The following is a 12,780-nucleotide window of genomic DNA, read 5'->3' on the forward strand; positions in this document are numbered from 1 at the left end:
TTCCTATTAATTCCTAATTTATAAGGGAAAACATTAAGATAAAAAAGATGAATTACTCAAGTAAAAAAAGGCACATACCTCAAGGAACAGGGAAAACATGACCAACTTAAAGACAAATATTTCATAATCAGTTTAATGATTATATTATAATCTGAACTTAATTTCTAAAATATCACTATATATTACCATCAAACTTACTATGAGCTGTTCTCAGAAAGCTGGCTATGTATGAAGTCAAACCTTATCTACACATATATTATTATCTAAATAAGCTTCCCTTAGATCACAAACTTAAAATGGTTAATTCAGCCTTAAAATGGTTAAACATTTCCAAAATGAGCTTTTAAAAAACTACTTTTGCCAGATGAACAAGTAGAAGAAAAAAAAAAAAATCTGATAAAAAAATGGAAACTTTAAACAAGAACGAAAAAAAAAGAAAAACAGCAGTAATAATTGAAAAAAGAAATTAAAACTCACATCATGAAAATGATAAAGCTTCACCTAAAATTTTTGTATCTCATTAAAATATATTTTTTTCTAATTTATGAAATACAGCTGTGATCAGCAGAAAATGCATTGATTATTTAAGAAACTGCTTAGTAACCTCTACCATTCTTACTAAGGCACAGCAGAACTGGGAAAAGATAAAGGAATGTGGATAAAGGAAATGAAGAATACAAGAACAGAGGAAAGAAACGGGGATTTCTACTGATTGGCCCCCACTCCCAGGTGCTAAAGAAGCAACACATTCCTCAAGTGAATTTTAAATCACCCATAGGTAATACATGACCAAATGCCCCCAAACTGAAATAAATCATATAAAAGGCCCAGAAAAATCATTTTAAATAGTAAAAAATTTTAAATAAATTTTGTTCTGATTATTTCTTTTTGGAAATTTGTGGTATGTGTGAATGATAATCAAATAAAAAGGCTCTTTGTTATAAAAGTATGTACCACCAGGACCTTCCCAACATACTGCCTCATACATTACAGATGCTCAAGGTTTGGTAAAGGGTAAAATGGCCAAACATATACTTCTCTGTATCAACTTCAAAAGAAAGCAGCAGAAGGGTAGAAATGACAGGGGAACAGCCTGGTAGGCCATGAGATGAGAAAACTAGGAGAGTTAGCAACATAGCAGCAGGCTCAGAACTAGTGTAAAGTGTCACCAACATGTGAAAGCATACAGACATACACATGCCTTGCATGACATTTTCTAGCCCAGATATGTCCAAATAATTGGGGTGTAAATTCAAACGCTTTCCTCTATTTCCTCTGATGGTTGGTTGACAATAAATATTTTCATATACAGAAAGAAAAACCCTCTCCTGCCAAAACTGGCCCTAGAGATGCTCCAAGTTTTTGTTAAATAGGAGGCAAAGAGAAGAGGCCCCTCTCTCTGTCAGAAAGCTGCACAATTCATTAAGTAAATTCTTAAGTAGTTCTCACTCTGTATCTTGAGATACAGACCCGAAAGGAAGTTCCCACATGGAGCGAATAACTAACACTGGCCAGAGAGCCAACATGCTGGGGAAAGAGGATTGTCACTGATGTTTTGGCTTGAAAGCAGATGTATAAGAACGCCCTGACAAAGAATAAAGGAGATGTCAGAAAACAGTCCTTACAGCAGTCTTAATAATGGTGAATATTTAGAAAAAGAACAAAAGATTTTTCCTTATACCATAATTAAACTTGTCCCTGGATGCTAAAGGTGCTACATGTAATAGCTAGGATTTTCAGCTTGAGAATCAGGCCCGAAAGATGATGCTAAAAGAAAATTGTGGAGGAAGAAGTTGCCTGGAGAAATTAGACATTTATCATAAGCATATTCAACGAGAAAGGTCAAGAAAGTCTCAAGAACTGCACAAGCCTAGGTGGTAGATAGTTGAGCAAAAATTATCTATCCTGGGGTAAAAGTTGTGTAACTTTTATCTTTTTTCAAAAAAATATTTTTTTATTGATTTCAGAAGAGAGGGGGAAGATAGAAACACCAATGATGAGAATCATTGATTGGTTGCCTCCTGCACGTCCCCTACTGGGGATTGAGCCCACAACCCAGGCATATGCCCTTGACCGGCATCGAACCTGGGACCCTTGTAGTCCACAGGCCCACACTCTATCCACTGAGCCAAATCAGCCAGGGCTAACTTTTTATCTTTTATATAACTTCTGATAAGTATGGGGCTTCAGGTATTACAGGTATCAACAAGAGATCCGACTCTTACAGCTGTAGGTGATAGAGGTTTTAATATCAAATATCCATTCATCTACTCATTTATTCACTTATTCACTCAGATATATACAGAGTGAGGGATGAAGAATGCACAAGACTGACATGGTCTCTACATCGTGGAGCTTACAGTCTGGAAGGAGAGGCAGACATTAAACAAATATATTCATAATTACTTAATTTTAAAACTAGCAAAAAATACAGGGACGCTACAAGAGCATACAACATGCTTGAAGAATACAGCTTTCTAGACAATCTGACATTTGCAGGGACATGAACACTGAGTGGGAGTAAGGCCAACTGAAGAGAATGAATGAGGTTGAACCATTTGGAGCCCCTAATACTTACCTTCAGTTCATCTTGGGGAAGAAAGAGAGGCATATGAAAATGATAACAATCATACTTGGGGACCTGACCACGTTTTATTCCAGATTCTCATCTAGTAAAAGGGACCTGTTTTAGCTTCCCTGATCCATCACTTGATGGGTTACTGTTCTACATCCTGACTGCCTTTCCCTACTATCTCTAGATAAATTTAAAGTTGTGGACATTAGAGATATTGACACCAGTGAAAAGAGGAATGTTGTAGATTAAACATGATTAAGAGCCACTGAGAACAAATTTTGCATGTAGGCCACACATCAGCCTAAATTCTAGTTAAGTACTCATGAGGGGCTGGAAATTTTTTAAATTAGATAATTAAAGGTTCAAATTTAATATTATACCCTTGTTAAGCTCTGATGGGAATGGATTCCACCTCTGTGGTCTTCTTCCCCAAACCCCATAATTCCAGATTAACCATATTAAAAACAGCCAAAGTCAAATTAAGGGACATTCTACAAAAGACCTGACCAGCAAACCTCAAAATTGTCAAGGCCATTAAAAAACTAATAAGAGTAAGAAACACTGTCACAGCCCAGAGAATTCTAAGGAGACAGATAGCTAAATGTAATGTGATGGCCTAGATGGGATCCTTAATTAGACAAAGGTTATTAGGGAAAAACTAATAAAATCCAAATAGTATGGAGTTTAGTAAGGTGATAGTGTTCAAGAAAGGTTTGATTCAGAATGCCTGGGTTGCTCAAACCCTACCCATTCCAAAAAAAGGCCAGTCTTTAGGAGTGGCCCTTGTCAGGCATCTTGGAGATAATCTCTGGGCCTTGGGCTATGCTGTACCAGTTTGACCAGGTAAGTTTACCTGGGGCACTGGGTTAGGTACAGGTCACCAGGGTGAGAAGCCTGGATGCCTAGCAAAAGACAATTGTTGAGTGGGACCTCGTCACCAAGGTGACCTTCCTCCCCTAGTATATGGCTTGTCATTCAGTTTGGACCCCCTCACCCTGCCTCCCTAGAGATTAACAACTAGGCCTCAGCTGTATTTCAGCTCCAGGCCAAGAAAAGTAGCAAAACTAGACAAGCTACACCAAGGCTGACCTCAGGACCAGTGTGCTCTCCCTTCCTCCAGGCACATTACCATTACCTTCCTCACTCCCAAGCTCCAAGAGCCCTTTCTTTACTTTTATAACTTGCTTCCTAAGCCCATTTCTTCTACAAATTACTTCTTCTACCTTTGTGATTTTATAAATAAACTAGAAGCCCAGTGCACAAAAATTTGTGCTCTCCGGGGGATCCCTCAGCCCGGCCTGTGTCCTCTCGCAGTCTGGGACCCCTCAGGGGATGTCCACCTGCTGGCTTAGGCCCGCTCCCTGGGGGGATTGGGCCTAAGCTGGCAGTCAGACATCCCTCTGGCATCCCGGGAGCCCTCGGGGGATGTCCACTTGCCAGCAGGGAGCAGGCCTAAGCTGCAGTTGGACATCCTTAGCGCAGCTGAGGAGGCGGGAGAGGCTCCCACCACCACCACTGTACTGGCAGCCGTCAGCCTGGCTTGTGGTTGAGCAGAGCTCCCCCTGTGGGAGCACACTGACCACCAGGGGGTAGCTCCTGCATTGAGTGTCTGCCCCCTGGTGGTTAGTGTGTGTCATAGTGACCAGTCATTCCCAGTCATTCTGCTGTTAGGGTCAATTTGCATATTACCTTTTTATTATATAGGACTAGAGGTCCGATGCACGAAATTCATGCAAGGGGCTTAGCCCTCACTGCCCAGCTTCATCTGGAAGCTCATCCAGATGGTCGCTCTGCTGTTTGGTCTAATTAGCATATTATCTCTTTATTATATAGGAAGTTCTCTTACAGTTTGAATCTTGGCTCTGAATCCTTTCCTAGCCAGAACTTAAGAACCGAGGTTGCTGAACCCAGGTCCGGTCTGACTTGGTGCCACAGCCACCAACAGAATGGTTTAACAATACTAATGTAAGATGAAAGTGAAGGAGGCATGAGCCAGGTTAAGAATACCAACTTTAAAAAGCATAGACTTCATCTTAGAGATGATCAACAGGTAGTTATACTGATGGCTTTAATTTCTTTTGGAAATATCACTCTAAGAAGTATTGGGACATAAGGACTAACAGGTGAGATCAGATGAGTGTGCAATTAATTTCTCCATTCCTGTAGAAGGGGATATGAAGAAGTATAGTGCCACAAAGAACCACATTAACCCTACCAATAATCTCCTTTACTCCAAAGGAAAATATGTTTTTAGCAAACACTCATCAAGTTTTATTGAGTTCTGATCAACTACACAAGTGCAGCATTATTAAAAATTTCCTTATAAATTCAAAAGACACCCATAAAAAACCACAAATTAAGAGTTTGCCGTTTATATTTAAAAGAACATGTTTGATTTCACATAAGTTAACCAGGATCTGAGAACATAAAATGGTGATTCTTCCAACAACTTTTGTCTCTCTTCATTTCTGCTCCTATAAAAGAAGTCTGAGAAAAGTAAGGTATAAAAAGAAAAGTGGAACAAAAGAGTTAAACTTCTAAAATATGTAATAAGGCTAAAACTACAATCTTGATTTTGGCACAGAGTATTTCCTGGTTCAAAGTAATCTACTTTCCCAAATGTGCTTTCCTGTTCAATTGTTATTACTTAAAACTATAAAAATGTACAAGAGAAGTTGGCAGGGAAGACTGGGATCTTGGGAGTGATAGAAGACACTCTTCTGTCTAGACAACAAGAACCCAAATCAAAAGAAACCCATTTCAAAAGCCCTGCCAAGAACCAATGTGGAATTAATAGAATTTCCACAGGTTGTAATATCTATTCCAAAAAAAGCAATCTGTTGTTTAGGAAAGCATCACAGAAACCCCCAATCCTTTGAATCTGTAAAAAATAAAGAAAATATAGAATAGTGTTTTTAAAATACAGAAACTCAAATTCTAATTATCCCGAGGGTACGTGAAGAGTAATTATGGTCAATTAAACTATTTTACTCAAATCTCTGCACCAGAAAAGTAATGCTAATGAGCTCATCCTATGAAATTCAACTGGCTTGTCACATTCTGATGATCTCCTCTCATCTGAAAAGGTGCCAAATGAAAATACACCAGTAAATTTTGAATATGTAATTAGTGAATCAGAAAGCCTTTTGATTATTCATATAATTAAAAAGTTTGCTACTTTCTAAAATGGGAGTAAATAAGGAGTGTTAGTTTAACTAATGACATGTGGTATACACTTAATGTGACTGCTGACTACTAGGAGGTTTAACTTGGACCCAAGTTTACAAAGGGGTTTGGGGCCATATAGTCAATCCTGAGGTTCTGGTTGCAGTTCACTTTACAAAAGTAGGTTCACATGAAATTAAAGCTCCATCTTTTTCTTGACTTTTAGCTTATTCTGAACCAGTATCCAAATTCTGAAAACTGTAATCTAAACACATCATCACAAGTATAAAGATGGATTATTTCCAAATAAGAGATAAATCAAAACTACATAAAATGAAATAGGGAAAGCCTGGGGATTGGGAAGGGGAGGTTAAGATACATAAATGAATTAAGCTTAATAACAATTAATTGGTATATATTTGGTCAGATTGCTATTTATCAGTAATAATTGCTAGGGTGTAAATACAATAATAATGTAAAAATACCACATATTGAAAGCATAGTTTTTCTTTACCTTAATGAAAATTTCTAATAGATTAAGGAAATAACATGTTTCTGCAGAAAGTATAAAGGACTACTCTATATCCTTCCAGAGTAGATAGCTTAGCACTATTACAGGCATCATAATTCCAAAATGTTATATTCATTGAATAAACAGTAAGGATTAAAATTCACTACAGAAATCAACTGCTTTATAAAATATAAAAAATATAAAGAATGTGGGTGATAACCAAGTATACTGTATTTTGGTGTAAAAGATGACATATTTTTTCAGATATATCTGAAATGGACCATCTAATACATTTTTTCATGAAAAATTATATTCACTCATTCATTCAACGATATTGATTGGACATCTCTTATGTGCTAGTCATATGCTAGGTACCAAGGATAAAAATATAAAGAACCTCTGCTCTCATAAAACTTAAAATCCATTTAAAAAATTATCAAGCTACACCCTTTTGCTAAAAATTAAACATTTTTATAGGAAGGAGAAGATATTATAGGTATTTTTCATTTTCTTTTTAAATTCTCTATGCATCTAAAAATTATCCAGTATTATTCCTAATAAATAATTTTGTTTTCTTTGTATTTTGTGTTTTGTTTTGCTTTAGAGAGAGTGGAAGAGAGAGGGAAAGACAGAGAGAAACATTGATGTGAGAGAAACACATCAATTGGTTGCCTCCTGCACGGGCCCTGACCAGGGACCGGGAGGAGCCTGCAACCGAGGTACGAGGTACGTGCCTTTGACTGGAATCGAACCCGGGACCTTTTGGCTCACAGGTCGACACTCTATCCAGAGCCAAACCTGCTAAGGCATTCCTCATAATAATAAAGAGGATCTTTTCAGTCAAGAAAATAAACTGTAGTAGATAGTAAAAAGGAAAAGGACTAAAGTGACAATAAAATAAGATTTTAAGCTCTTTGTAATTTAAAAATTTTATCACATGATTATAAATCAGAACAATCTTTTTGAAAAAAACAACTTAGCTTTAAAAAGCAGATATTTTAGTCTGGTAATTCAACTTCTAGGAATCATAAATGCAAAGATGTGGACACAAATCATGTTTATAACCATTTTAGAGAAAAACAAAAAAACCTAAATATTTGAGAATAGAAGGATAAAACAAATTATGGTTTATTCAACTAAGTCTATTATTTGGTCATTAAAAAGATATTAGCCAATAAATTTTAAAATAAAATGTTTACCATATAATTTTAAGTGAAAAAGGCAGAATATAAAATGATATCCTATACTAAAATATCTATATACACAGAAAAAAATCTATAGGAACTATTACAAAATATTAACAGTTGTTATCTCTGAGTGAAATATTGAGCTTTCACATTATATATTAGAATATTCAAAGATTCTAGGAATTCTTGTGGTAAAGAAATACATTTGACTTTAATCACCAATTAATTGTAAAATGCATTTGACTTTTAATACACCAAGTGGTATAATCACCATTTCAGAATGTCCAAAAAAAAAGGGAAACATTAATTTAAGTAAGTGGCTAACACTTACGGTCTCCTAAAATTAATAATGTATTATATTATAACTGGCAATATTCCCATCTTAAGACATTTCTTTCAAACTTAAATATAAATAGGCAAGTGTGATTTCAAGGTTTTAATTTCACACACAAAAATCTTTTCTCAAAAGATGTTGAATGCTCAATTTACTATTAAATGTTCACAATTAAATAGCTACTTGAAGCAGGTTTTCTATAGCAAAATAAGCATTAAACGTTCTGCAGAAATAATTTGGAGATATTTTTGTAGATGTAGTAGCCAGAAATCAGAAGGGTGAAGTTTAGGAATCCAATTATAGAAATGTTGACTTCTCAGGAAATTTTTTACAATCTGAAGTGAGCATAAAAAGCAATATAAGAAAGTCCTTTGACCAGGGGTAACCACGACGGAGCTCATGAGTAACATCACAGGACACCATGGCCCCATGCCAAACCATAAAGTGCCAAATGGAAAATGGCACCAGTCCATGGATTGTAAATACTGTATCAAAAGAAAATAAAGGAAAAAATCTTTCATTAGCGCAATTAAAAGTGCAGTTATAGTACCAGTTCCTGTGATGAATAAATCAGTTCAGCAGGTCCAAGAGCTGACAGCCACTGTTTAAACACATTCTCCATTGGCAGCAGTTTGAAGTTTAAAACCTCACTGTATGTTTCCCTAGTTCCTAAATTTTTTAAAAAACTAAAGTGTTTTTGGATGGTGTAGTTGATTTATAACCCTATCATCTGAAATTTTCACATATGGCATTTTATGGTTAGGCATCTACCTGACCCATTATACTATACAACAGTAGCCAATAAAATTAAGATAAATACTGCAAATAAAAGTATTCATACCAATGTGCTCAAACTTTAGACCATAAATTCCAAAGAAATGAAAAGTTTCTACTAACCCAACATTAACCATTCACTATTTCATAACCCTATTTGTCAAATTATTCTTACTAAATTAGCATGTTCTCCTACAGAGCTTTTGGAAAAACCCCAAAGGTAGGCTGTAAGTTCAGTTAAGTAAATTTAAAAATGTTTCAAAAAGAATTCAAAACCACCTTAAGTAGCCTAAACTAGCAGGTAGGCCCAGGGGATGTTCCTATCTCTTGGGTGTTGTTTACAAAATAATTGTGTTCTTTAAGTTAACAAGTGTATCACTTAGCTTTTAGTGGCTAAAACAACAGACATATTATTTCTGACAATTCTGAGGGTTTACTGGGGTTCTGGTCTGAGCAAAGTTCGATTGGGGTGGGATAGTCTAATGTGGCAACATGTCTGACAACTGGGTGGATGGCTGGACTAAGAGGAACTCAGGTAGTAGGGCTTATCTCTGCTCCACATGATCTCTCACCCCCCAGGAAAGGAGTACAGACTTCTTCACATGGCTAATGCAGGGTCTCAAAGAGCAGCAAGAGCAGGCAAGACCAAAGCGCTTTCAAGCTTGCTTGCATCATGACTGTTAATATCCTATTGGCCAAAGCAAGTTACATGGCCTAGCACAGATTCAAAAGGGAAAAAACTTAACTCTATCTCTTTTATGACAGGAACTACAAAGCTACAGTATAAAGGGCAAGCACACAGTGATGGGAAGAATTTGTGGTCATTTTTAGAAATCTACCGCACTGCAAAATGCACAAGTCCCTGCTCCACATAATCCATGATCAAATAAGTTTCCATAACAGCTCTTTTGACACTTTAGTCTCTATATCAAAAAACTGAGAAATCCTGCAGCAAAGAAATACAGTTGATTTTATTTACACCAGCATTTCCCAAACTTATCCTATCTAATAAAAGAGAAACATGGTAATTAGCGTACGACCGCTACCCTTCCCATTGGCTAATCAGGGCAATATGCAAATTAACTGCCAGCCAATATGGCGGCTGGCAGCCAGGCAGCTGGAAGCTAACATGAGGCTTGCTTGCTTCAGTGACGGAGGACTCCAACGTTCCCCGCCTGCCTTGCCGGCCTCTGAGCTTGCAGTTTGAAACATTGTAACAAATATAGAAGCTAAACAAAACCCCAGAAACCAGCTTTCAGCCGGCCGGGATCTCAGAGCTGGAGTTGATACGGTGTTTTGATTATAGAACCTAAACAAACCAGATACCTGATTTTAGCAGCAGAGGCCTAAGAGCTGGAGCCAGAGCTAAAGCTGGCCCAGAATAAAAAAAGAAAAAAAGGAGCGGTTGGGAGCTTCAGTCACCCGCCAGCCTGAAAACAGCCCTCAGCCCCTCACCCAGACTGGCCAGGCACCACAGGGGGGACCCCCATCCTGAAGGGTGTGTGACCAGCTGCAAACAGCCATCATCCCCTCACCCAGGCTGGCCAGGCACCCCAGTTGGGACCCCCACCCTGATCCAGGACACCCTTCAGGGCAAACCAGCCAGCCCCCACCCATGCACCAGGCCTCTGTCCTATATAGTAAAAGGGTAATATGCCTCCCAGCACCGGGATCAGCGTGACAGGGGGCAGCGCCCAAACCCCCTGATCGCCCTGCAGCTCTGTGTGTGACAGGGGGCGGGGCCACAACCTCCCTATCTGCCCTGCTCTGTTCGTGACAGGGGAAGGCGCCCCAACCCCCTGATCCGCCCTGCTCTGTGCGTGACGGGGGGAGCTCCCCAACCCCCTGATCGACCCTGCTCTGTGCGTGACAGGGTACGGAGCCCCCAACCCCCTGATGGGCCCTGCTCTGTGCGTGACAGGGGGTGGCGCCGCAACCTCCCCATCGACCCTGCCTTGAGTGTGACAGGGGGCAGTGCCCCAACCCCCCAATCGTCCCTACCCTGAGCGTGACTGAGGGTGGCATCGCAACCTCCCGATCCGCCCTGCTCTGTGCATGACAGGGGGCGGCGCCCCAACTCCCCAATCGGCCCTGCTCTGAGCCCAACCAGGGGCTGCACCTAGGGATTGGGCCTGCCCTCTGCCACCCGGGAGCAGGCCTAAGCTAGCAGGTCGTTATCTCCCGAGGGGTCCCAGACTGCGAGAGGGCACAGGCCGGGCTGAGGGACCTCCCCCTCCCCCCCGAGTGCACAAATTTTTGTGCACCGGGCCTCTAGTCCTATATAATAAAACCCTAATATGCAAATCGACTGAACTATGGAATGACCAGTCGCTATGATGTGCACTGACCACCAGGGGCAGACACTAAACACAGGAGCTGCCCTCGGTCAGGGCCAGCAAGTGGGCAGTGGCAGGCTGCCAACCAAGGTGGTTGCCAACGGGGCCCCCCAATCGCCCCGCCCGCTAGTTGCCCCGCAGAGGGAGGCAACTGGCGACTGGTGACAATGGGGGATGGGGAGCCTCCCAACCGCCCCACAGATCAACCATGATCACCCGCCAGGCCTAGGGACCCTACTCTATATATTGGGAACAGTCTCTTAGATTTAAAAATTAAAACTTGGCAAGGCTACTCTAACACTGAAAAAACCGGATGATGCAGTGATGACATGCATGGATTCTGGCTTGCACATTTTGTAGTCAGCCCTGATTCTGACACTTAAAACTGGGTGACAAAGCCAATTGCTTAACTTCTCTCTGCTTCACTTTTTCTACCCATAAGATGGGGGAAATGGTGCTACTGTCTCAGAAGGATCATGTTATATACTACTTTTTATAATCAGGGCAAAAAAAAATGTAGCTGCCCATACAACAGCAAGATGCCTTTTACCTGTATGAAAAGTATGATCACTGGTGCATACAGCATCCCAGATTGCGAGAGGGAGGTCCGACTGCCAGCTTAGGCCCAATCCCCATGGGGATCAGACATCCCCACAAGGGGTCCCAGATTGGGAGAGGGCGCAGGCCGGGCTGAGGGACCACCCCTCCCCACCATGCACAAATTTTGTGCCCTGGGCCTCTAATCCTGTATAATAAAGGCTAATATGCAAATCAACCGAATAGCAGAACGACTGGTCATTATGACACGCGCTGACCACAAGGGGGCAGACGCTCGACACAGGAGATGACCCCTGGTGGTCAGTGTGCTCCCACAGGGGGAGCACTTCTCAGCCAGAAGCTGGGTTCATGGCTGGTGAGGGCAGTGGCGGTGGCAGGAGCCTCTTCTGCCTCCGCAGCAGCGCTAAGCCCCCCCCCCCCCCGGGATGTCCAACTGACAGCTTAGGCCTGGCGGGAGCGGGCCTAAGTCATCAGTCAGATATCCCCTGAGGGCTTCCCGGATTGCGAGAGGGCGCAGACTGGGCTGAGAGACACCCACCTGAGTTCACGAATCTTGTGCACCAGGCCTCTATTTGACCATAAAACACATTTTTCAAGGAATGGTCACTTTTAAAAGTGAAAAAAATCCATTGAATTCTTCTCACTATACGGTTCCACAGCCTACTCTGTTGACTTGCTATCTTTTGAGTCTTTTATTTTTTAGCTTACGATTAAAATATGTTAATGACCAAGAAAACTGAATATTAACACATCTATATACAATGAGGCAAAAGGTTCAAAATTATATCTGACTCTCTAACAAGGCTCTAAGTTTTCAAATTGCTATAATGTTAGAGCTTTTAAAGAGTGTCTCAGCAGCAACAGGACTACCGCAAAAGAGAAATTAAAATGGTGTGATATTATAGAGGCAAAAGGAAATAACAGTCCAAAATTCCCCACTTCTATCAGAACACTCCTAAAACTGATAGAGAACAATCTGTTAACTCTCCTTGAGCAGCACAGAGATACAGTTCAGGAAAGCTTAATGGTCCATCCTGTACCTCAATACTACCAATGCTTTGTTCACTTTCCAGAAATATTAATATAACAGGCCCACTTGGGACATGGAGGATATAACAGATGATCCATGCTGAAAGGGTAACGTCTTGCCCTTGTGGTGATTGGATTGAGAACTTTGCAAAGAATATCTATGATAAACTAAATGTAAAAAGACCCCACAATCCATCAAGCTTCATTAGTAGAAGGCCTCATAACTAGCAGATTTTTTTTTTTCTGAAATTAGCCTAGTTGACATTTTCTGATAAAACTAAACATGCAATTAGTATACTACCCAGCAACTG

The 12,780-nt window shown here is 40.3% G+C and overlaps 1 protein-coding gene across 4 annotated transcripts in view; it reads right to left on the minus strand.

Moving 5' to 3' along the window:
• The window catches only part of AFG2A (AFG2 AAA ATPase homolog A), a 276,000-nt gene that overhangs the window by 217,680 nt on the left and 45,540 nt on the right, over nucleotides 1–12,780 (minus strand). The window lies entirely within an intron of this gene.

This window comes from Myotis daubentonii, chromosome 5, assembly GCF_963259705.1.
Source record: "Myotis daubentonii chromosome 5, mMyoDau2.1, whole genome shotgun sequence".
Classification (NCBI taxonomy): Eukaryota; Metazoa; Chordata; class Mammalia; order Chiroptera; family Vespertilionidae; genus Myotis; species Myotis daubentonii.